At 47.2% G+C, this 25,885-nt stretch overlaps 1 protein-coding gene across 5 annotated transcripts in view; it reads left to right on the forward strand.

Annotated features, from left to right (window-relative positions):
- Positions 1-206: 206 nt before the first annotated feature.
- lhfpl2b (LHFPL tetraspan subfamily member 2b) overlaps positions 207-25,885 on the forward strand; it is a 272,180-nt gene continuing 246,501 nt past the window's right edge. For all 5 annotated transcript variants that reach the window (XM_072516001.1, XM_072515999.1, XM_072515998.1 and 2 more), the window contains exon 1: positions 207-400. The gene's annotated coding sequence lies outside the window, so the exon portion shown is untranslated. The remainder of the gene's footprint in view (positions 401-25,885) is intronic.

Here is a 25,885-nt window from a genome sequence, read left to right on the forward strand (position 1 = left end):
TTTTCCTGTAAGATCGGTGCATTTAAAGCATTGCACGCTTAAATAAGGTGCATTGGCGCGGGGTGGGGTGGGAGTAGTGTGTGTGACTGCTTCCGAGCTTCTGCCACTTCTTGGAGGTGACGCTTGTTATACCGTGTCGAGTACCAGCTCAGATAGAGGGAGGTCAGCCTCGCTGGGAACTCCCTGTGTCCCAGGAGGCGGGGGAGGGGAGGAGAGGCGGAGCTGTGACATCAGTAGATTCCTATCCAGTGTGCATGTGTTTGGGAGAGAGGGAGAGGAGAGAGGGCTGCCCTCTGCTCATTCAAGCGCTTAGCTTCTTTTTAAAACAAGAACCAGCTGCACACAGAGAGCATCGACCTAGAGTAACCGAGCAAAGGACCTATCTGCACCCTGAAAGTTGGTGAGTTTTTTTGAGTTCAGGGTTGGAGCAGACACAAAGGCAGAGGCAGGGGAAGATTTATTGCAGCGATAGTGAGATCCGAGTGTGGGAAAGTGAAGAGTTATGGGTGTCAGAGTGGGGAGTGTGTGTGTACAGTGTGAGGATATTGTAAATGCTCGGCGGCAGCAGTCAGATTGTTACAATCCCGCTGCTGAAATCGCAAGCGGAGGCTGGGAGCTACACCAAACCCACCGGTAACCAACCGGCAAGGAGGCTGCAGGCTGGGGCGAAAGTTAAAAAGCAGAAACGCGGTGGGAGACTGTTTATAGTCAACGCTTCCTGAGGAGTCACGGCGGGGGGACTGCTGTTCCAGCAAATGTAGGGGCAAACCTCACCGATTGTATCTGAGAATCTGCAGTGAAAGGATAAGGGGGTGAGTGCACAAGGTCAGACCGGGGGGGGGGGGTGGGAAGCAGCCGCCTCGCCGCTCCAATTGTATCCAGTCAATGAATGGTGCAACTCTCGGGGATCCTTACAGCTTTTAACTTGACACAGCCCTTGTGTGGAAAGTTTCAAGGGGAGGGCTGCTGGGCTCCTGTGTCCGGAACACCAAGCGGAGGACGGTACAATAAAAGCGGCTGAGTCTGGGCACAGAGACCCTTCAGCTTTCCCCGGACCTCCAGTGGTGGGAAAGGAGGGGGTCTGCAGCTCTGCACTGGGGACACATTCATTGATTAGTCTGCCTCAATCTGTTCTTTTTCTATTGCCCTGATCAAACCCTGGACCGATTAAAGCAGAGAATTAATGCGAGTTGGGGGGGGGGGGGGGGGGGGGTGGAGGGAAGCTGGAACTGACATCTGCTCATTCCCCTGAGCCCAGTTGAAGAATGAGTGGCTTGGTGTGGGGCACCTTGTTTTGGGGAAAGGGAGCGTTGCTGAAGCAGGGGGCTGATCCAGGATGCTGCTTCTGGGGCTGATCCAGGATGCTGCTTCTGGGGCTGATAGATAAGAGTTGGATGTGGAGTTTGCTATTCCGGCGCCCACTCCGTTAGAAAATTTGGTTTTATCAGGCGTGATGTGTCGATTCCTGCGAGGTCTTGAAGATTACAATGCCACTTTGAAGGGGTCAGTTTGATTATAAGCAGTGCAGGAAGAAGATCAAAGGGGGGAGAAACTACAGCCAACTGCAGAAACTTCTCAAGAGATAAGGAAGCGGGAGATCAAAGTTCTCCAACATGTAGTTGCTGAATGTCGATTTCTCTGGTAATTGACTGCAGGTTAATTTTTGACCACTGACATTAGGGTTAGGGTTAGTAATTGTGCCCAGGCCCTTAACCCTCTGACATGAAAGTCATCACGGATCACTAGAAGGCAGCCTAGCCATAAGTGAATAACATTGCCATAAGGAATTAATACTGTGTGTAGCATTAAGAAAAGCCCGTTCCAAATTGGGTTACACAGTCAGTTTTCAAATCTTCAGATTCAGAATGACAATGTTACCCTTCAGTTATTGAGGGAAAAGCCTTTCCTTGTTTCCATTGTTCAGTTTTCCCAATTCCCTAATTATTAGTTCGAATGTTTTCCCCAAATCAGCTTGATTTGAGGCTGCGTTTAAACATTTAAATATATATTTTACATTTTCACAGACCTGTTGGAGGATGAGGCAGAAGTGCAAGAGAATTAAGATCACTTTTTTGAAAGGAAAATGAAACTTTTGAACCCTCCAGGGTGAAGCTTCACCAAGACCATCTCATTTTCCCAAGCCAGCTTGAATGTTACATTTTTATATTTTAAAACCATATTTTGCTAATTCTGAACAAAACTCTGAATTTCAAAAGATGAAATAAAAAGAACAAACATACATTTGGACATATAAATTCGGAGCAGAGTAGGCCATTCAGCTCCTCGAGCCTATTGCGCTATTCAGTAGGATCATGGCTGATCTGACTGTGACTTCAGCTCCACATTCCGCCTATCCTCGATAACCTTTGACTTCCTTGTTAGTCAATAATCTACCTAGCTCTACCTTAAAAATATTCAACAACCCTGTCTCCACTGCCCTCCAGGGAAGTGAGTTCCCAAGACTCACGACCATCTGAAAGAAAAAAAATCTTCTCACTTCCACCTTAAAACAAGGTCCCTAATTTTTAATCTGTGCCCCTAGTTTGAGTCTCTAACACAAGGGGAAACATCCTTTCAGCATCCACCCTGTCAAGTCCCCTCAGGGTCTTCTAAATATCAATAAGATCACCTCTCATTCTTCCAAGCTCCAATATGTAGAGGTCCAACCTGTCCAAACTTTCCTCATAAGATTACCACCGCCATCCCAGGCAGCAGTCAAGTGAACCTTCTCTGATCTACTTCTCATGTGTGTCTATCCTTTCTTAAATAAGGAGTCGAAAACTATACATATGTGGTCTCACTAACTATGGTAAAACATGCCTACCTTTATATTCTATTCCCCTAGCAATAAATGCCAACATTGCATTCCTAACTACTTTCTGTACCTACGCACCAATGTTTTATGATTCATGTCCAAGGCCACCCAGGTCTCTCTGTATCTCTGAGTTCTGCAATATCTCTCTGTTTAAATAATGAACTGCATTTCTATTCTTCCTGTCAAACGGCTGTTCACATTTTCCCACATTATATTCCAAATTATTGCCCACTCACTTAACCTATCTATGTCCCTTTGCAGACACTCTGCACTGGGGACACGTTCATTGATTGTGCAAGATCCATAAAATCCCCACAATGCAGAAGGAGGCCATTCAGCCCATCGAGTCTGCACTGGCCCTCCGAAAGAGCACTCCACCTAGACCCACTCCCTTGTCCTATCCCGATAACCCCGCGCATTGATCATCGGCTGCACATCTTTGGACACTGAAGAGCAATTTAGCATGGCCAATCCACCTAACCTGCACATCTTTGTGGGAGGAAACCGGAGCACCCGGAGGAAAACCATGCTGACACGGGGGAAATTTACAAACCTCACACAAAGAGTCACCCACGGCCAGAGTCGAACCCAGGTCCCTGGCGCTGTGAGGCAGCAGTGCTGACCACTGTGCCACCCTGCGGTCCCTGGTTCCCTCTTTGTCCACTAGTTAACCGCACATGGTGTGGCATATCCTGAGGAAAGTGCAAGATTTCATTTCTACCCTGTGTTCAGTTAATTGGCCTTGACTGAGGTAGCAATATAGAATGTATAGCAATTAAGAGTGAATATGGCGTTTATGCTCTTGGTGTCTTCGCAGAGACTCTCATTGAAAGTATAAGTATGTAGACATTTGAATGAGAAAAGGAAAATCTGAAAATATGGGACAATGTTGGCAATGTCCTGAGACAGTATCAGCCAGTATCTGTAATCAGGAACGAGAATGACGATTGTTCAGGAGCATACCCTTCATCAGAGTCTGATGAAAGGTGCACAGACGGGCATGCCATAACCTGAAAATAATTTACAAATTAACAATGTGTGGTTTGAAAATATTCTGTTTTGAACGCAGCTTGGAGTCGGGTGTCATTGCCCCTGTGGTCGAAGAGGTGGTCAGGTGTATACTCATCATTTAGGCATCACAGGAAGATCAATGCCTTCTATGAATCTGTACTTTGTGTAGCATTCTCTTCAGGAAAATGGAGGGGACAGCAGTGAGGGGATAATGAAAAGGGGTGGAGTAATAGTAGCTGATTCATAGCTGACTGGCAATGACTTTACCACGTTGGTGTGTATTGTGATCCAGCTGGATATTGCAGCACCAGCTGTTCATTTGATGCTCCACAGCTCTGGAATGTTGCAGGCAGAATTATTCTGGCCTTTGTCACCTAAGTAAGGCATTGCCACTAGTACACAGTCCTGCTTCATCTATAAGGGTTGTTGCCTGTGTTTCAAAATGGGCTAATAGCAAAGACATCTGTGTAACTGATTGGTACAAGATGAAGTTGAGTTCCAAGTAGAGGCAAGTAACATTACTAAATCCCTGCAGCCTCAACGTCTGCAATTCATTACCATTGGCAAACACTGGTGTAAATGAACTAAGGTATTTATTGAAAAGCTGTCTACCCATCAACATAAGAGTTGAATAAAATATGAAATAGCATTGACCGCAAAAGGAATATGCATAGCAATTTGAAAGGAGAAATGAATGTGAGACAATTTGAATCTGCTGGAGAACTGACTATGTCAACAGATGACATTGGTCACTGTAACTTGGGGGTACCTCATTGGCCTGGACTGGAAACTAAATGGAAATGGGATTTAAATTGAAAGTTTTGGATGATTACTGACTCACATAAATAGTTATCCAGAAAAAATTAGAAGAATCAAAACTGCTTCAAACTTCTGGGTAACTATTTCTGAAGGGCCATTGTGAAGGGACTAAGACGTCACCATGTGTGCTTATTTAAAATATATGTAGATATCCTCATGGCTATTTCCAAAATTCTAAAAACTGGATAATGACCTTTCAAAATAGCTTAATCTGTGGGCACGATTTAGCAGGCTCGTCGCGCTCGACTTGGTGTCAGGGCAAGGTTGTTGAATCTTCGAGACACCTCAATCTGACGGCAAGATGTCGTGATTTGGATTTCGCCCTCACTGAGCGAGATCCAGATCAGCATATTTAAATGAACCATTCGGCTCATTTAAATATGCATGCACCGGATTCTCGGGTGCCCCGGACCTAATGGCCTTGCCTGGAAGACCGCACCAGGGTGCCCTTTAGTACTGGTTCAATTAAATGTGGACCAGGCGTAATGGCACCTGGGTGGTCTATTAGACCATTGGAGATCGCTTGGTAGTCAGGGACAGGACAGGATAGCGCCCTGTCACTTCCACTGGCACCAGGGCACATTGGCACTGCTGGCCTGCACCTTGGCACTGCCACTGTGACATTGTCAGGGTGCCCAGGTGGCACTGACAGACTGACAGGGACACTGGCAGGGTTGCATTGCCAAGGATCAGGGTCTGAAGGAGGCCATGCCAATGAAAAGGAGATGGCGGGGGGGGGGGGGGTGGGGGGGTAGTATGAAGGGCGGGGGTTGAAGGACAGGTATAAGGGGCCTCATAAAGGTTGGGGGGGTAGGATGAAGAGTGAGGTCCTGAAAAGGGGGACCTGAAAGAGGGGTGGGGCCTGAAAGGTTGGGGGGGGGGGGGGGCGGCCTCAGCAATTCCATAAGGGGGTGTCCTCACAGGAGTTAATGACCATGTGTGCGGGGGCTGCCATTGTCCGTGGGAGGGAGGGGGCCCCTCAAGCTCACTTAGCAATTGGGACACTTTCAAAATGGCGCCCCGATCTCTGAGAAGCCGTTCTCTCTGGCGGGTTCAGGTCCTCACTGTTGAAAAAAAATTTAAGTGTGGGCTGGACTGGGGAGAAACTCCCCAAGGCCCCCCCCCCCCCCCCCCACCCCCCCCCCCCCCCCCAATATTACTACCGGCGTGATCTAACCAAAAAAAACCAGAGTTCGTTCTGGGCGGGGTTAGGGGATTGTTCCCGGTGATTGTAGTGCCAAGAATGACCCCTCTGTCTAATGACACTCTTGTGTTTTTGGGTCCAGGCAGGAACGCTCCCTGAGGCCACACTAAGTGTCGTTTGCTGCAGTGAGGAGCTCTGACAAACATTTTTAAATGGCGCCCGGATCTCTGGACCCGCTGACACGTCTCCCGGGCCCCCACCCAATTCCCCAACTCGCCCATAAGGGGGGGTCCTCGAGCGTTCCCACACCCCGCCTCATACAGGCAGGTCACCCCTGGGATTGTAAACCGGTGTGGGCAAAATGCCACCCAGGCACCTTGACACTGCCAGCCTGCCACCCTGTAGTCATATCTTTTAGCATCTTGCCTCTAACTGAAATGAAGCTTCCGAGCTTACTTTTTCAAGATTACTGCCCATTTTAAAATTTGGACACCAAACGGACATCTATCCAGTAAGTGGAAATAACCCCAGATCTCAGTTAGCTGGTAAGTGTATGAGGCAGTTGTTCCATAATATAGTCTCACTTCAATTACCTTTTATTTACTTTTAAATGGGATCTGGGTGTCGCTGGCAGGATCAGACCCTCCCTAATTGCCTTTGGAAAAGTGTTGGTGAGCGGCACCTTGAATCCCTGCAGTCTGTGCGGTTAATGAAATTAAAATTGCTTATTGTTACAAGTAGGCTTCAATGAAGTTACTGTGAAAAGCCCCTAGTCGCCACATTCCGGCGCCTGTTTGGGGAGGCCGGTACGGGAATTGAACCGTGCTGCTGGCCTGCTTTAGTCTGCTTTAAAAGCCAGCGATTTAGCCCAGTGTGCTAAACCAGCCCCTTAAGTGCTCACATGGTGATGTGAGCCATGTCCAGCATTTTGATCTAGTGGTGACGAAGGAACTATCATAAATTTCCAAGTCAGAATATGTAAGACTTGGAAGCGAACTTGCAGCAGGTTGAGTTCCCATGTCCCAATTGTCCCTGTCCTTCTAGGCAGTAAAATTCACAGGTTTGGAAGGGACTGCAGAAGAAGCCTTGGCAAATTGCTGCAGTGCATCTTTTATATGGTGCACACGGAAGTCACGGTGCACCAGTGACAGGATGTGGTGCTCATCCAGTGGGCTGCCTTGTGCAGCATAGTGAGAATCTTGAATGTTGTTCAAGCTTCCCTCATCCGAGCAAGTGGAGAGTATTCCCCAACACTCTTGATTTGCGCCTTGTAAGTGGTGCAAAGGCTTTGGGGAGTCGAGCTATGAGTCATTTGCTGACCTATACCTATTGCCACAGTATTTACGTGGTTGGTCCAGCTAAATTTCTGATCAGTGGTAATCCCAGGCTGTGAATGGTGGGGGATTCAGCAATGGTAATGTCCTTGCCTGTCATGGGGAGATGTTTAAATTGTCTTTAGTTCCAAATGCCCATTGCCTGTCACTTGTGTGGCGCAAATATTACTTGCTAACGAATCAGCCCAAGCCTGAATGTTGTCCAGATCTTGCTGCATGGGGGCACAGATTGCTTTGTTATCTGAGGAGTTTTGAATGGAATAGAACATTGTGTAGTCACCAGAGAACATCCCCACTTCTGACTTATAGATGGAGGGAAGATCATTGATGAAGTAGCTGAAGCTGGTTGGGCCGAGGGCACTACCCTCCTGGACTGAGATGATTGATCAACAACCACAACCATCTTCCATTGTGCTAGCCATGACTCCAGGAAGGGAAATCTACCCGCTGAATCTCCGTGACTTAAGGGCTCCTAGAGCATAAACAGAAACATATCTAATATGGCCGTTAGTACAACAGTGTTACAAAGGTCATTGATATTTCCATCAGAAGAAATAACTTGCGGTTACATAACATTTTATCATATTTCTCATATATGTCCCAAAGTATTTCATAGACAATAATGAACAACATTGAAAGGCAGTTTCTTTTGTAGATGAATATGATAGCAATTCTGTGCGCAACAAGGTCCCACAAACAAAAATTGGATAATTGACTAACTAATATATTTTGGACACAATTTAATGGCCATACTGTGCCCGAAAAGCAGCTCGCTGCAGTGCAGCGTGGCCGATAGTAGCCGGGAGGCTATGCTCCCGGGGTATACCCAGCTCGCAACGTCTCGCGGGATCTACGCGATCTCACAAGATGTTGTGATGTAAATCCTGCCGATTGTGGGCGGGATCACTTTTAGCAAATCTGCATATTAAAGCAGATAGCTAGTCACAATTTAATGTGCAGGTTCCTGAGTTACCCAAGGTGTGGGATCAATCTCCCATGGCGAGCAGACAGAATCAGTCTGGTAAAATTATTTAAATTGCCGTGGTAAGAATGCCACAACATAAGATGGCAGGACTTTTCTCCTGAGGACATTAGACAGGATTCACTGACCCGGTGCCGGGTCGGAGAATTCTCGTGCCCCGACGCCGGTTTGCCCATTCTCCGGCGCCGATTTTCGGACACCCGCGGGATCGCCGCCATGCTGGTCGGGGGCCGTTGACAGCGTCCCCCCCCCTGCCGATTCTCCGGGCCCCGAGTGGCCGACGAGTTTGGCCAAGTCCCGCCGGCGTGGATTACTCAGGTCCCACACAGCGGGACCTGGAAGGTGAGTGTGCGGGAGCCGTACTGGAGGGGGAGGCGGGAGGATCCAACCCCGGGGGGGGGGGGCCCTCACGGTGGTCTGGCCCGCGATCGGGCGCTACCGATTGGCGGGCGGGCTGGTTCCGCGAGGGCCTACTTTACTCCACGCCGGGCCCCTGTAGGGCTTCACCATATTGCCCGGGGGCCGGCGCGGAGAAGGGAGCCCCTGCGCAAGCACGGAAATACGCCGGCTGTTGCACGCACGCACGCACTCACGTGGGCCATTCCACGCCGTCTGGAGCTGCGGGGACCACTCCAGCGCCAACCTAGCCCCCTAGGAAGGGGAGACTTCCTCACTTTCGGGGGCGAATCGGAAGGAAGTTTTCTTTTCAATTTATTGCCATGCAGTGGCATGCCAAAAGAATCATGCACATAAATGGCTAAAACCAATACCAAAGAACAGTAATTGTGTTTCCGTTGAGATTGGGTTCTGATTCAGGTTAGCATGTAGAGAGAGACACAGTGAATTTGCACTTGCTGCATCGATTTAATCCAATTTCTGGATTTTTACCATCTCTAGAGAAATATTGAAGTGCTGGGTTAGGATGTGCTGTCTGCTGTGAACTTGCATTTTGCTTTTTACGGTACGGACCTGCACATGTGCCAGATCTGGCAAGTGGAGTGGGAGTTTGCATCTGGAAAGGGAAATCCCTCCCTTTTAAGGATTGTGCGTTGCACTTCCAAGTCACTTTGAAACTTAACACTGAGGTTGAAGTTCAGGAAAGAAAATGTGCTGTGATGATTAGCTGCACAATTTTGTAGAACTATCTTCGTTTTCTACAAAGGTATATAGGCAATGTAGATGACTCTTTAATCAGCGAGCGGGCTTACGGGAAACAGACGTGAAGCCCTCTCTAAACATAGACCAATATGTTTCGGCACCATGCGCCCCACTTCTGAGCCACGGAGAGCCATTTCCTTGGTTGTTAACAAAGCTTTAGTTTGTCATCCAAATTGTACTGAACGGTCGACATAATTCTTGCTCTAATCTTAAAAACAGAACAACTGCGAAAACAGATGTAGCACAACTTAGTTTCAAAAAGAAAAATTGAAGTTTCTGGAATAGAGCATGCTCGAAACAATTGGTTAGGATAAGTGGGGCAGCCATGGCTGGCCTAATCTGAATTATTGGCACCTATTTTGGAAACAAAAGGCAGCAAGAGTTTCAAGCTGTTAAACATCTTTTTAAGACGTCACTGACCATTTTATGGGAAAGATTATTTGTTATTGTGAAATACTTTTTTGTTAAATAGGTCATTCTTAATGTCTTTTCAATGATGCAAACATTGACACAGCTTGAAATTTCAATTACTTTTTAAAAATAAATTGAGATTTGCCAATTATTTTTTTCCAATTAAGGGACAATTTAGTGTGGCCAATCCACCTACTCTGCACATCTTTGGGTTGAGGGGGTGAGACCCATTCAAACACGGGGAGAATGTGCAAACTCTACACAGACAGTGACCCGGGGCCGGGATCAAACCTGGGTCCTCAGCGCTGTGAGGCAGCAGTGCTAACTAACCACTGCACTATTGTGCCGCTCTAGAGATTTTAATTACTGAGAAGAATTTCATTCTTTTTTCTGGCAATTTGATTTGATTTGGTCCAGTTTCCATTTGTTTAATTGTTGGATTTTCTCTCCTACACATAGGGCAGAATTTTACGCACCCCTGAGCCAGGTTCTGAGGTGGGGTGGGGGAGGGTTGAGTGTAAGAATACATGGATGGGATTCCCGCCCGCCCTGGCTGGAATGTAATTTGATGGTGGGGCGAGCAGGGTTTCAGGCAGGAACCCCGCCTTGTCTTCTATTTAACCCTTAAGTGGCCATTTTAAGGGTGCTTCAGGGCAATTTCCCAACTAGTCTCAATATTTAGGCTAGCGGACGCAGGACAGAGCAGGGTGGGAAAACAAAAAATAAACAATTCTCCATCTTGGGTGGGAATTATTGGGGGGGGGGGGCGGGGGTGAAGCCTCTATCTGAAGGTTTGGGGCGTTTGCTCTGCTCCCTTCAACCGGTCTACCCCCTGATGTTGCAATCGCCTCCCGGCCCCCCCAGGTCATCCCGCACTCTCCCGGCCTTGGGACCCCTGAGCCTTACCTTAAGAAAGGTCGCAGGACTTAGCTCCAGGAAGAGCGCGACATTACTTCTTTTGGCCACTGTAGCGCTATGCCTGGACAGGTTGGAGAGACCATAGATTCCTGAGAGTCATATATGTCTCAATAAGGTTGCCTTTCATTCTTCTGAACTCCAATGAGTACAGGCCCAACCTACTTAGCCTGTCCTCATAAGAAAATTCCTCCATACCCGGGGTCAATCTCGTGAACTTTCTCTGGACTGTCTCCAATGTCAGTACATCACGATAGCACAGTGGTTAGCACTGTTGCTTCACAGCGCCAGTGCCCCAGGTTCGATTCTCGGTTTGGGTCACTGTGTTGGGTCTGCAAATTCTCCCTGTGTCTGTGTGGGTTTTCTCCGGGTGCTCCGTTTTCCTCCCACAAAGCCCCGAAAGACATGCTTGTTAGGTAATTTGGACATTCTGAATTCTCCCTCTGTGTACCCGAACAGGCGCCGGAATGTGGCGACTAGTGGCTTTTCACAGTAACTTCATTGCAGTGTTAATGTAAGCCTACTTGTGACAATAAGGATTATTTATTTTATTTTTAAAAATTTATCTTTCCTTAGGCAAACGGACCAAAACTGTTCACAGTATTCCAGGTGTTGTCTAACTAGTTGCCTTGTATAGTTTTATCAAGACTTCCCTAATTTTATTTTTATTTCCCTTTGAAATAAAGGCCAACATTCCATTTGCCTATCTTATTACCTCCTGAACTTGTATACCAGCTTTCTGCGATTTATGCACAAGGCCCCTCAAATCCTTCTGTGCTGCAGCTTTCTGCAGTTTTTAAATAATATCCAGTTCCTTTATTCTTCCTACCAAAGTGCATAACTTCATATTTTCCTACATTATATTCCATCTGCCAAGTTTTTTCCCACTCACTTAACCTGTCTACATTCTTCTGTAGACTCTTTGTGTCATCCTCACCACTTACCTTCCACCTATTTTTATGTCATCTGCAAAATTGGCAATCACTTCCCTCAAGTCAGTAATATATATTGTAAATAATTGTGACCCCAACACTGATCCCTGTGGCACTCAAATAGTTACAGGTTGCCTTCCTGAAAATGCCCCTCTTATCACAACACTCTGTCCTCTATCTGTAAGCTAATCCCCTATCCATGTTAATATACTACCACCAACTCAATGGACTCTAATGTCTATTGTGCAGTACCTAATCAAACACTTTTTGGAAATCCAAGTATATTACATTTACTTTATCTATCATGTTCATTATCACCTTAAAGAATTCTCATAAATTTGTCAGGCATGATTTTCCTTCATGAAGCCATGCTGACTCTGCTTGATTATATTTTGTATTTCTAAATACTCTATTACATCCTATATGATGGACTCTTACCATTTTTCAAATGGCAGATGTTAAGCTAACTGGCCTATAGTAACCTGTTTTTTGTCTCCCTCACTTTTTGATAAAGGGTGTTACGATGGCAGTTTTCCAATCCTCTGCGACTTTTCCAGAATTTAAAGATTCTAGGAAGATTACAACCAGTGCATCCACTATCTCTTTAGTTACTTCCACAGTTTTCCTAATACCTTTTCTGTAGTGAGACATATTGCATTTATTTCCTCCTCCCCTTTTGCCCCTTGATTATTTAGTATTTTTGGAATGTTATTAGTGTCTTCTTGAAGACTGACCCAAAGTATTTATTTAAGTCCTGTGCCATTCCCTAGTTCCTAATTATTATTTCCTCAGTCTCATTCTCTAAGGGGCTTATGTTCACTTTGGCCTCACTTCCTTTTTATTTATTTAAAGAAGCTCTTATCGTCCACTTTTATATTACTTGCTAGCTTACTCTCATAGTTTAACTTCTCCCTCTTTATTATTTTTAGGTCATCTTTTGTTGTTTTTTAAAAGTTTCCCAATCCTCAGGCTTACCACTAATCTTTGCCACATTTGTATGTTTTTTCCTTTCAGTTTAATACTATCCTTAACTTCCTGGGTTAACCATAGTTGATTTATCCCCTTCCTAGATTCCTTCTTCCTCACTGGGATATATCTTTGTTGTGAGTCATGAACTATTTTCATAAACGTATGCCATTGCTGATCAACAGTCTTTTTTACTGAACTCCATTCTCATCCACTCCAGCCAACCCTGCCCTCATTCCTTTGTAATTACCTTTATTTAAATTTAGCACAGTTGTTTCTGAACCAAGTTTCTCACTCTCAAACTGAATGCTAACTTCTACCATTGTATGATCACTGTTTCCTAGGGAATCCTTTATTCTGATTGTCGGACAGCTGTCCAAGGTGGCACCTCCTTCCAAAGATGGTCAGAAGGCATGCCCACTGCCAATAAGAGCTCACTTGAGTCTGAAATGGCAGTGGGTTTCTGAGAGTCAGTGGGAAGGGGTTACACAAAATTCTGCTTATAGTCTTAGAAGTATTACATTTGAAAAAAATCAGGTGCACTGAAATAGAGAAATGGACACATGTGCACACATAATCCCTGAGGCATGATTTATAGAAAGTGCACGCAATTATTCCATTTGCATTGTTTATAAAATTGAACATCTAAGATGAAAGTATAGTAAGCAAAATTCCGTTTCGCAGATAATGAAACAGGCAGGAAAAATGAGGAAGAACACAAATATATTCAGAAGGGTTTACATATTATAGTTTGCAGTTGGAGAGCAATTCAGTGTGCATAGAACTGTAAAATAATTAGCATGAATTAAACATAGAAAATCGGTGCAGGAGCAGGCCATTTGGCCCTTCGAGCCTGCATCATGCAGATCATGCAAATTCAGTATCCCACTCCCACTTTCTCGCCATATTCCTTGACCCCTTTAGCAGCAAGGGCCACGTCCAACTCCCTCTTGGATATATCGAACATACTGGCCCCAACAGCTTTCTGTGGTGGAGAATTCCACAAGTTCACAACTCTGAGAGAAGAAGTTCTTCCTCATCTCAGTCCTGAATGGCTTATCCCTTATTCTTAGGCTGTGACCCCCTAGTTCTGGACGTCCCCAACATCGGGAACATTCTTCCCATCAGGACTTTATATGTTTCTATGAGATCCCCTCTCATTCTTCTAATGAATGAAAGGAATCAAATAAATGTAGGGCAAGCTGATTAAGAAAGATGTAGTGGGTAGTGGAGTATTCCAATACCATGCTGACTCTTTATTTAAATAGAATTTTGGAGCTGAAATCTTAAAACTTTGCAGAGAATCATCCAGACTTGAAACGTTAGTGCCCTTCTCTCTCCACAGATGCTGTCAGGCCTGCTGAGATTGTGCAGTATTTGAATTGAATTTGATTTAGTGTCACATGTACTGAGGTACAGTGAAAAGTATTGTTCTGCTTACAGTCCAGACGATCGTCCCATGCATGAAAACAAACATAGGACATACATAAATACACGATGTAAATAGATAGGCACAGGCATCGGGTGTTTCTGTTTTTGTTTCAGATTCCAGCATCCGCAGCAATTGGCTTTTAACTTAAAATTAGAACTGGGCCATATAGGAATGAAATCAAGAAACACTTTTATCTGCAAAGGGTTCTGGAAATTTGCCTGCCCTCTGGGTCTTTACAGTATAGCTGCCTTTTGGAAGTTAATGAGGCATCAAAGAGGATTCTGAGTATCGCCAATTTAAATTGGACCAAATTTGGTTTCATTTTCTTTTGGAAAAACTAGACTTCAATGTGAACTAATTCAGATTTTTGAGATTATGTATGTAGAGGTAAGAGCAAAAATTAGATTTTTCAAAATGAGGCCGGTGATAACTATGGGGAATAACAAAAAATGTTAAGAATTGTAGAAGATGTAGGTTCAGGAGGGATGTTGAAACTGGTGGTCAACATGAAGAGGAGCAGCAAGAGCTTTGATAACCCTACAAGTGAAAGAATAGATAAAGAAGGAATGGGGACACTTTGCTATCTTGTTTGTGAGAATGGGAAAAGGTTGAGATTCCCTGGGCTGGATTCTCCGCACCCCAATGCCGAAATCGCGTCTGGCGCCGGAGCGGAAAACCCAGTTTCGCGCATGGAATTGGGACCTGCGCCAGTCCCTCGATTCTCTGGGCCCCGAAAAGCGGCGTACCCGGGAAGTACCCCGCGCCGCGTATCACCCACCTGCGGCCATTGCCAGCAGCCCGCCCCACTAATCTCCACCCCCGATGGCCGAAGTCCAGACGGCGTGGATCTAATGTGGTCCTGCCGTTCGGGATACTCGTGTGGAGGCTGCAGACTCAGTCTGCGGCCACCATGGCTGGGGACGGGCCGATCGGAGGGCAGGGGCGTGCCTCATACGGGATTGGGGTATTTTTGATCGGGGTCTGAGTCTGCCATGGAGCACGGCGCGGCCTCTGAGCGCGGCCTCTGGGGCCGCCGCCATGCGCACGCGTGGACTCTGACCCGGAGGTAGGGGGGCCGGTATCTTCAGCTAAAGCTGCGAGATTCACAACGTGTCCCTGCTAGCCCCCTGCAGGGCTGTGAATATGGGGTCTTTTGATGCCAGTTTTTCTGGCGTGAAAGGCCACACTTTTTACGACGGCGTGGGGCCATAGTCCCTGAAATGGAGAAACCAGCCCCTTATTTTTCATGAGTTTTTAAAGAGTGAGGTGAAAGTGGGACTGAAGGGATAACTCCAGGTGAGCCACAACTTCAGAGTTATTTGGAGGAGGCCGAGTGATTGATCCATCTCTGGAGGTCCCCAGCCAGTTCGATTCACTCCATGTGATATCAAGTAATGGCTGAAGGCACTGAGCATTGCAAGGCTATGGGCCCTGACAATATTACTGCGATAGTACTGAAGAATTGTGCTCCAGAATTTGCCGCTCCCCTAGACAAGCAGGTTTGGTACAGCTACAACACTGGCATCTACCAGCAATGTGGAAAATTGTCCAGATATGTCCTGTACTCAAAAGACAGGACACATCTAACTTGGTCAATTACTGCCACTTCAGTCAACTCTTGATCATCGGTAAAGTGATGGAAGGGGTCATCAGTAGCACCATCAAGAGCACTTGTTTTGCAATAACCTGCTCACTGACGCTCTGTTTTGTTTAGACCATAAGACATAGGAGCAGAATTAAGTCATTCAACCCATCGAGTCTGCTCTGCCATTCAATCATGGCTGATTCTCATCCCCATTCTCCTGCCTTCTCCCCATAACCCCGGATCCCCTTATTAATCTAGAACCTATCTATCTCTGTCTTAAAGGCACTCATTGTCTTGGCCCACACAGCCTTCTGAGGCAATGAGTTCCACAGACCCACCACCCTCTGATTGAAGAAATTCCTCCTCATCTCTGTTTTATCGGATCATCCCTTCAGTCTGAGACTGTGGCCTCAGGTTCTAGTTTTTCCTACTAGTGGAAACATCCTCTCCACGTCCACTCTATCGAGGCCTCTCAGTATCCTGTAAGTTTCAGTAAGATCCCCCCCCCTCAACCTTCTAAACCCCAACGAGTACAGACCCAGAATTCCCAACCGCCCCTCATATTGTGAACCTCCTCTCGACCCTTTCCAGTTCCAGCACATCCTTCCTTAGAATGGGGCCCAAAGTGCTCACGACACTCCATGTGGGGACCGCCAGAGCCTTATACAGCCTCACAATTACATTGTGCTCTTGTATTCTGGTCGCCACATTATGGGAAGGATGTAATTACACTGGAGGGGGTGCAGAGAAGATTCACCAGGATGTTGCTTGGGATGGAACATTTTATGAAGAGAGGTTGGATAGGCTTGTGTTGTTTTCTCAGGAGCAGAGAAGACTGAGGGGTGACCTGATTGAAAGGTGTACAAGATTATGAGCGGCATGGACAGGGTGGATAGGGAGCAGCTATTCCCCTTAGTTGAAGGGTCAGTTACGAGGAGAGACATGTTCAAAGTGAGGGGGTGGGAGGTTTAGGGGGGATTTGTGGGAAATTGCTGCCTACGTTTACTCTAAACTTATTTAAAAAAAATATATTGTGAAAAGTTGTGGTCCCAATAATTACCCCTCATACACACCGTTAATGTGGCTACCATCCTGAAAAAGACCCCTTTATCCCCATCTTCTGCCTTCTGCCAGTCAGCCAATCCTCTATCCATGCCAGTATCTTACCCTTAACACCATGGACTTATTTAATAGCCTCCTATTTGACACCTTATCAAAGGCCTTCCGGAAATCTAAATAGATCACATCCACTGGATCTCCTTTGTCTAATTTCCTTGTTACCTCCTCAAAGAACTCTAACAGATTGTCAGACATGACCTCCCCTTGACGAAACAGTGTTGACTCAGCCCTATTTTATCAAGCACTTCCAAGTACTCCGCAATCTCATCTTTAATAATGGACTCTAAAATATTGTCAATGACTGAAGTCAGGCTAACCAGCCTATAATTTTCCGTCTTCTACCTCCCTCCCTTCTTAAACAGAGGTGTTACATTAGCCATTCTCCTGTCCTCTAGAACCCTCCCTGCCTCCAGTGATTCCTGAGGATCACCACACCAATGCCTCTACTATCTCCTTTAGAACCCTGGGGTGTAGTCCATCTGGTCCAGGTGACTTATCCACCTTCAAATCTTTCAGTTTCCCCAAAACCTTCTCCTTAGTGATGGTCACTACACTCACCTCTGCCCCTGATTGTCCTGAAATTTTGGTTTTCCACTGGTGTCTTCCACCATGAAGACTGATGCAAAGTAATTATTCAGTTCCTCTGCCATTTCTTTGTTTCCTATTATTACTTCTCCAACCTCATTTTCAGAGGTCCAATGTCTATTCTTTTTTTTGGAAAATATTTTATTAAGGCATATATAATTTTTAACAACAATTTTCAAGAGGATTAACAACAAAGTAAATAACACCCCCCAAACCAACATCCAAATCCAGCCAATGTGACTTACAGTTCCCCAGTCCCCCTTTCTCACTAACTATTGCCCGCTTCCCCCCTGCCTCCCTCTTTCCCTTAACCCTTTTGTATCTGCTGACATCTTAATTTTCCTCAGAGGCTGTCCGGGCGAACCCTAGCATCGATCCTCTCAGGGCGAACTTTATCTTCTCAAGCCTGAGAAACCCGACCATGTCACTAACTCATACCCCCGATTTGTAGGGTTTTGGGTCCCTCCGCGCCAATAAGATCCGTCGCCGGGCTACCGGGGAGGCAAAGGCCAACACATCAGCCTCTCTCACTCCCGGGTCTTCCGACACACCAGAAATCGGCACCTCTGGACTCGGAACCATCCGCACCTTCAATACTTAGAATTCCCTAAACTTCAGCAATGCCCAAAACATATGGACATGATTTGCAGGCCCTCCCCCACACCGCCCACACCTATCCTCCAGCCCTTCAAAGAACCTGCTCATTTGGGCCACAGTCATATGCGCCCTGTGGACCACCTTGAATTGTATCAGGCTAAGCCTGACACACGACGAGGATGCAGTAACTCTACTCAGGGCATCCTCCCACAATCCCGCCTCTAATTCCCTGCCAAACTCTTCCTCCCATTATGGCTTTACCTTGCCTATCGGGGTTCCCTCCCATTCCATGAAGTCTTTATAAATTTCTGAGACCTTTCCCTCCCCCACTCCCGTTTTCGACACCACCTTGTCCTGTATCCCCTGGGGTGGTAGATGTGTAAAGGTCGAAACCTGCCTCTGTCAAAGTCCTTCGCCTGAGGTATCGGAACCCATTCGATCCAGGCAGCTCAAATTCCTCCTCCAAGTCCTGCAAGCACGGAAAGCTGTTGTCAATAAACAGGTTCCCTAACCGCTCAATCCCAGCTCGCTGCCACCTCTGAAATCCCCCATCCAGCCCCCCTGGTACAAACTGGTGGTTGCCACAAATTTGGTGGCCATACCGACACCCCCTCCACTCCCATGTGCCTCCGCCACTGTCCCCACCCCCCCAAAGCCACCACTACCACCGGGCTTATGGAGTACCGAGCCGGCGAGAACGGCAGAGGTGCCATTACCAGTGCCCTTAAACTTATGCCCCTACATGAGGCCGCCTCCACCTGCTCCCACACCGATCCCTCCCCCGCATGCGTGGTTGCCGTCCTCTCTAAGTCCGCCCCGCAAGAAGATGGGGGACGGATCTTGCGGGGCCGCGGAAGGAAGGAGGTCCTCCTTCAGAGAGGACGGCCCGACGATTGGTGGGCACCGATCGCGGGCCATGCCACATTTGAGGTACCCCCCGGTGCAGGATCCCCCCCCCTCGCCCCCCCGCAGGCTGCCCCCCCAGCGTTCGCGCGCTGTTCCCGACGGCAGCGACCAGGTGTGGACGGCGCCGGGGGGAACCCGCCGTTTTTGCCTGGCCGCTCGGCCCATCGTGCCGGAGAATCGCCATTTTCGGTGTCTCCGGCGATTCTCCGGCCTGCGGCCCGCGAAACACGACCGGGCCGTACCCGCCGCTTGGGAGAATCGCAGGAGGGCGTCGGACCGGCTTCCCCGGAAATTTTGGCGGCCCAGGCGATTCTCCCAACCGGCGCGGGAGTGGAGAATCGTGCCCCTCGCTTTTGCCCATATTCAATTTGTACCCTGAAAACCGGCCGAATTCCCCTAGGATCCCCATAATCTCTCCAATCCCGACCGGCATCCTAAACTCTCCGTTCACCCCCACTGGGTCCAAGATCGTATTCCTCCCTCTATCCTTCACTTTCCCAATCTCCCTCGCCGTCTCCCGTTAGCTTAGCTGGTGTGCTAGAATCCTGCTAGCCTTCTCCCCATATTCATACACCGCCCCTCTCAACTGCCCCACTGCCTTCCCTGTAGAAAGCAACCCAAACTCCAATTGCAGCTTCTGCCGCTCCTTCAACAACCCCATCTCCGGGGCCTTTACCTCCTGTCTACCTGGTGGATCTCCCTCACTAATCTATTCATCTCCACCCGCTCTACCTTCTCCCTATATGCCTGTATCGAGATAATCTACCCTCTCACCACTGCTTTCAACGCCATCCATACCGTAGCTGCCGAAACCTCCCCCCGTATCATTTATCTCCACATATCTCCAAATGGCCTCCATCATCCACACACACACTTCCTCCTCGCTAATAGTCCTACAGCTAATAACCAGTGTGGGCACCATTCCCCTCTCCTTACTCACCCGTAAGTCCACCCAGTGCAGGGCATGATCCGACACTACTATCCACGAGTAATCAACATCCACCACCCTCGCCAACAATGTCCTATCATAATGAAAAAGTAAATCTGGGAGTACACTTTGTGTACATGGGAAACAAATGAATACTCCTTCATTCTCGGCCACCCAAACCTCCGCGTCTGTTCCATAAAGCCCTTTAGTTCCTTCGCAGCCGCTGACTCCCTCCAGTTTCTCGAACTCGACTTGTCCAGCCTTGGATCCATAGCCATAATCAGCCGATGCGAGTCCAGATCCGGAATCTTCCCCAATATCGCCTCATAAACTCTACTTCATCCCAGTTTGGTGCATAAATGTTCACTAGCACCACTGGCATCCCCTCCAAGTTCCCGCTCACCATGACATATCTGCCCCCCCCCCCCCCAAGTCCGCCACTAGACTTCCCACTTCGAATGCCACCCGCTTAATAATCAGAATCGCCACTCCCCTTGTTTTGGAATCGAGCCCCGAATGGAAAACCTGTCCTACCGACCCTTCCTCAGCCTAGTCTGATCCACCACCCTCCGGTGTGTCTCCTGTATCATTGCCACATCCGCCTTCAAGCTTTTCAGATGTGCGAACACATGGGCCCTCATGACTGGCCCATTCAACCCTCTCACATTCCATGTGATAAGCCTGGTCCGGGAGGGGGGGGGGGGGGGCGCACCCCACTCCCTCCCCCTCCCCCTCCCCCTGCCGATCAACCATAGCCCTTCCTGGGCCAGTTCAAGCCCGCGTCCCACACCTCCTCAGTCCTGCCCTTGGGCGCCCACCATCATCAACCCTCACCATGTCACCCTTCACCAGTCCCACCCCTGTCAGCATAATTCTACCCCCCCCCACCCCAGAACAAAAAGTAATCCCAACCCCTATCAACACACTTACCACCTGCTCATCCCCCACTGTACTTCCGTGAGCTAGCCTGCCCAGCTAACCTGGTAGCCCCCACCCAAGGCTCCTAGCATCCTACCCCCACTGTTTCCCCCCCCCCCCCTCCCGCTCAACTATCCTCCCAGTGCAAACTTTACACTCACCAACAAACACAAGGAAAAAAAGCAACCCACCATCCCCCATCAAAAACAAACAAACACAAAACAGAGCTACGGCCCCAAATACAGTGCAAAAGTGGTTCACACATACCAGAAGAAAACCAAAATACAAGATAGGAACAACCCCTCCAAAGTTCAATGTCCTCATTCTCATGTCAGTCCATTGTCTCTAATAAATTCCATCCCCTTCTCGGGCGACCCCAAAGTAAAGTTCCCAGACTTCATACGATACCCACAGGTGCGCTGGGTATAACATGCCAAATTTCATGCGGTTCTTAAAGAGGGCCGATTTCACCTTTATGAATCTCGCCCTACTTTTGGCCAGCTCCGCACCCAGGTCCTGATAGACACGCAGATCGCTGCCTTCCAATGTACAGCGCCTCGTCTGCCTGGCCCACCTCAAAATCCGCTCCTTATCCAGGAACCGGTGCAACGCACCACCATCGCCCTCGGTGGCTTGTTCCCCTGCGGCTTCCTCATAAGCACCCTGGGCGCAAGATCCACCTCCAAGGGCCGAGCAAACACTCCTTCACCCAGCAGCTTCTTGAACATCCATGCCACATATGCACTGGTGTCCACTCCCTCGCTGCCCACAATCCTCAAGTTCTGCCTGCGCGATGTATTCTCCAGGTCCTCAACCTTTTCCTGCAGACTCCTCTGTTGATCTCTCATCAACCCCTTCTCCGCAGCCATCGAGGCAATCTCCACCTTGTGCTCCCCCACCACCCCCTCCACCTTCCGGATCACCTGGCCCTGGGCCTCTAACCTCATCTCCAGGTGGTCGATCCCCACCTTTATGGGATCCACTATCCTGGCCAGTGCTCCAAGTTCTCCTTCTTCTGCTGGACAAACTTCCCATGGAGGAAGCTCACCAACTGATCCATCGGCCATTGGGCAGGCAGGCTCGGACCCTGACCCTCTACCATCTTACCCTGTGTCGCAGGCTCCACACCAGCTTTCAATCATTGTTCCCTCCTTTTTCAACCACTTCTGGTCCACGAATCCATAAACCGGTGGGATACTCTCATCTTCTACCCCTCCTGCACCTTATACCATCACTCAGCTCCGCCGTTAGCCGGGGAAAAGGTCCAAAAAGTCCACCATGAGCGGGAGCCACCAAATGTGCGACCACTCACTCCATGGTTGCCACCGGAAGACCCCGTCCAATGTCTACTCTTGCTTCGCTCTCTTTCTCTTTATATATTGAAAAAAACTCTTGCTATCTTCTTTTATGTTACTAGATAGCTTATACTCATAATTCATCTTCTCCCCCTTATTGCTTTTTTAATTGTTCTCTCCTTGCTTTTAAAGGCTTCCCACTAATCCTCGCCACCTTGTATGCTTTTTCTTTTGCTTTTATGCTGTCCTTAACTTCCCTCATCAGCCATGGATGCCTTGTCCTCCCCTTAGCATGTTTCCTCCTCCTTGGGATGAATTTCTATTGTGCCTCTCGAATAACTCCCAAAAACTCCTGCAATTGCTGTTCCACTGTCTTCCCTGCTAGGCTCCCCTTCCAAACAACTCTGGCCAGCTCCTCCCTCATGTCTTTGTAGTTACCTTTAATTGATTGATTGATTGATTTATTGTCACATGTACCGAAGTACAGTGAAAAGTATTTTTCTGCGGCCGAGGGAACGTATACAGAACGTACATAGTAGTCAAAAGAATAATCAACTGAGAACATTGACAAATGGTACATCGACAAACAGTGATTGGTTACAGTGCAGAACAAGGGGCCAAACAAAGCAAATACATGAGCAAGAGCAGCATAGGGCGTTGTGAATAGTGTTCTTACAGGGAACAGATCAGTCCAAGGGGGAGTCGTTGAGGAGTCTAGTAGCTGTGGGGAAGAAGCTGTTCCTATGTCTGGATGTTCAGGCCTTCAGACTTCTGTACCTTCTGCCTGATGAAAGGGTCTGGAACAAGGCAAAGGCTGGGTGGGAGGGGTCTCTGATAATGCTGTCTGCCTTCCTGAGGCAGCGGGAGATGTATACAGAATCAATGTGGGGGTGGCAAGCTTGTGGGATGGGTTTGGCTGAGTTCACCACACTCTGCAGTTTCTTGCGATCTTGGACCGAGCAGTTGCCATACCAGGCCGTGATGCAGCCGGATAGGATGCTCTCTATCGCACATCTGTAGAAATTTGTGAGAGTTGATGCAGGCATGCCAAATTTCTTTGCTTCCGTAGGAAGTAGAGACGTTGTTGGGCTTTCCTGACTGTTGCATCAACGTGAGTGGACCAGGACAGACTGTTGGTGATGGTGACCCCCCAGGAACTTAAAGCTATCGACCATCTCCACTTCGGAGACATTGATGCAGATGGAGTGTGTGTCCTGCTACATTTCCTGAAGTCGATAATGAGTTCCTTGGTCTTTCCAACATTTAGAGAGAGGTTATATTGAGTACACCATGCAACCAAGTGATTTATCTCCCTTTTTATTCCATTGTAATACTGTCAGATAATGAAGCAGTCCGTGTCTAAATGCAACAAGTCCTGGACAATATCCAGGCTTGGGCTGACAAGTAACATTCGCACCACACAAGTGCCAGGCAATGACCATCTCCAACAAGCAAGAATCTAACCATCACCGCTTGACATTCAATGGCTTTACCCTCACTGATCACCCACTATTAACATCCTGGTGGTAACCATTGACCAGAAACTGATACAGAAGTCTGAAGACCTGGCACATCCAGCCATAGGAACAGCTTCCTCCCCACAGCTACTAGATTCCTCAACAACTCTCCCTCAAACTGATCTACTCCCTGTAAGAACACTATTCACAACGCCCTATGCTGCCCTCCAGTCACTATTTGTTGATGTACCATTTGTCAATGTACTCTGTCAATTATTCTTTTGTCTACTATGTACGTACTGTGTATGTTCCCTTGGCTGAAGAAAAATACTTTTCACTGTACTTGGTACATGTGACAATAAATATCAATCAATTAATCAATAAAAATACTGTGGCTACAAGAGCAGATCAGAGACTACGAATCTTGTGGTTTGTATCTCACCTGCTGAATCTCCAAAGCCTGTCCATCATCTACAAGACACAAGTCAGGAGTGTAATGGAATACTCTCCACTTGCCTGGATGAGTGCAGCTCCAACAACACTCAATAAGCTCAACACCATGCCGGACAAAGTAGCCTGCTTGATTTGTACCACTTCCACAAACATTCACCACTGATGAAGAGTGGCAGCAGTGTGATCCATCTGCAAGATTGACTGCAAGATTGACCAAAGCTCCTTAGACAGCACTTTTCAAACACAGGCTACTGTCTAGAACGACAAGGGCAGCAGGTACATGAGAACACCACTACCTGGAAGTTTCCCTCCAAGCCACACACTGTCCTCACTTGGAAATATTTCAACGTTCCTTCACTGTCGCTGGGTCAAACTCCTGTAAATCCCTCCCTAAAAGCAGTGGATCAAGAAAGCATCTCACCACCACCTTCTCAAGAACAACCAGGGATGGGTAAGAAATGCTCGCCTAGCCAACAAAACCCACATCCCATGAATGAATTTTAAAAAAGATCAAGCAAGGAGGCAGATACAGTTTAATGCAGCAAGGTAAAGAAGTATATCTGGGGAAAAACAGTTAATTTTAAGATAATAATAATCTTTATTGTCACAAGTAGGCTTACATTAACACTGCAATGAAGTTACTATGAAAATCCCCCAGTTGCCACACTCCGGTGCCTGTTCAGGTACACAGAGGAAGAATTCAAAATGTCCAATTCACCTAACAGCACGTCTTTCAGGACTTGTGGGAGGAAATCGGAGCACCCGGAGGAAACCCACGCCGGCACGGGGAGAACGTGCAGACTCTGCACAGACAGTGACCCAAGCGGGAATCGAACCTGGAATAAAGAAAGGAGAACATTTAGAAAAGATCGTGAAGGAAATAAATGAATGCATTGAACATTGCACCGGAATGGTTAGGCCACAGGTTTGCTTGTAGTTCTATATGCCCCGTTGCCGTGGAAATGATACAAAAGCTGAAAGGAAATCTGAATTTTTCAAAATTATGAAAGATGTTCAGTGGGTAAATCATGAAAGATTTGTTTCAGTTGATTGGTGAATGGGTATTAAGTGAGCGTTGAGTCAGGATTGTCGATAAAGATTACATGACAAGTTAGAAGCATATTTTCTAATGAAAGGCTGTTAGAATATTGAATCCTTTTCCATGTAGATGTTGAGACAGTGACCTATAATATCCTTTAAAATGGAATTGGGTGAGGATTTGCAAACAAGGAATGTCAGTGCATACAGGGAAAGAGAAGGGAAACAGCATTGGAGTGGATAGTTCCAGTTGACGAGGCAGCACCAGCTCAGGCGTGATCAGCTGAATAGTTTCCTTCTGTGCTGTAAACTGCAGGATACTATGAATACACAGAAGACCAGTAATTATGAGTTTAAGTATAGGATATTCTGATAAACATGCCAACTTCTGCTGTTCCTCTCCCCGTACAGCTAATTTTTCAAAGCTAAGATTAGACATAGGATCTATCAAAAATTCTAAATGATTTGTAATTTTGTTCTATTTCATAATAAAGCTTTTGGAACGTATTAAACTATCAACTCTGACATTTTTCAAACGTACAAATTAGACCATGGCATATACACTGAACACACCCCTGCCACACCACAGCACATGCACTCTGCATATATAAGACCATATGCATAGAAACCCGAAGCAGCACAACATATTTGCCCACACCACATCACATGCTACTCTCACTCCACAACACACGCATACCTGATCCTAACCACAGAGCATGCATTGTACCCACACTACATCATATACCCGACCCACAACAGAGACACACACACACACACGCATACATAGACGCCCCCCCACCTAACCTACAGCTTCAGCATTAGTTCTACTGATCTGTTTGTACCTGTGACTGTGTCTCACTGTGAATATGTTGGATTAGTCCATGAGTCCATGAATTTCGCATGCTGCAATTTTTCCTTAATGCAGTATTTGTTAAAATGTATCACATTAGATACTGATTCAGTACTGACCTGAAAAGCGCAGGTTTGATCCTTGGGGCTGAATTTTATGTGTCCCCACCAGGGGTATTTTCACCAGGAGAGGATGTAAAATAGGGTGGGATCCCCAACCCTACCATCTTCCCATC

Source organism: Scyliorhinus torazame, chromosome 9, assembly GCF_047496885.1.
Source record: "Scyliorhinus torazame isolate Kashiwa2021f chromosome 9, sScyTor2.1, whole genome shotgun sequence".
NCBI lineage: Eukaryota > Metazoa > Chordata > Chondrichthyes > Carcharhiniformes > Scyliorhinidae > Scyliorhinus > Scyliorhinus torazame.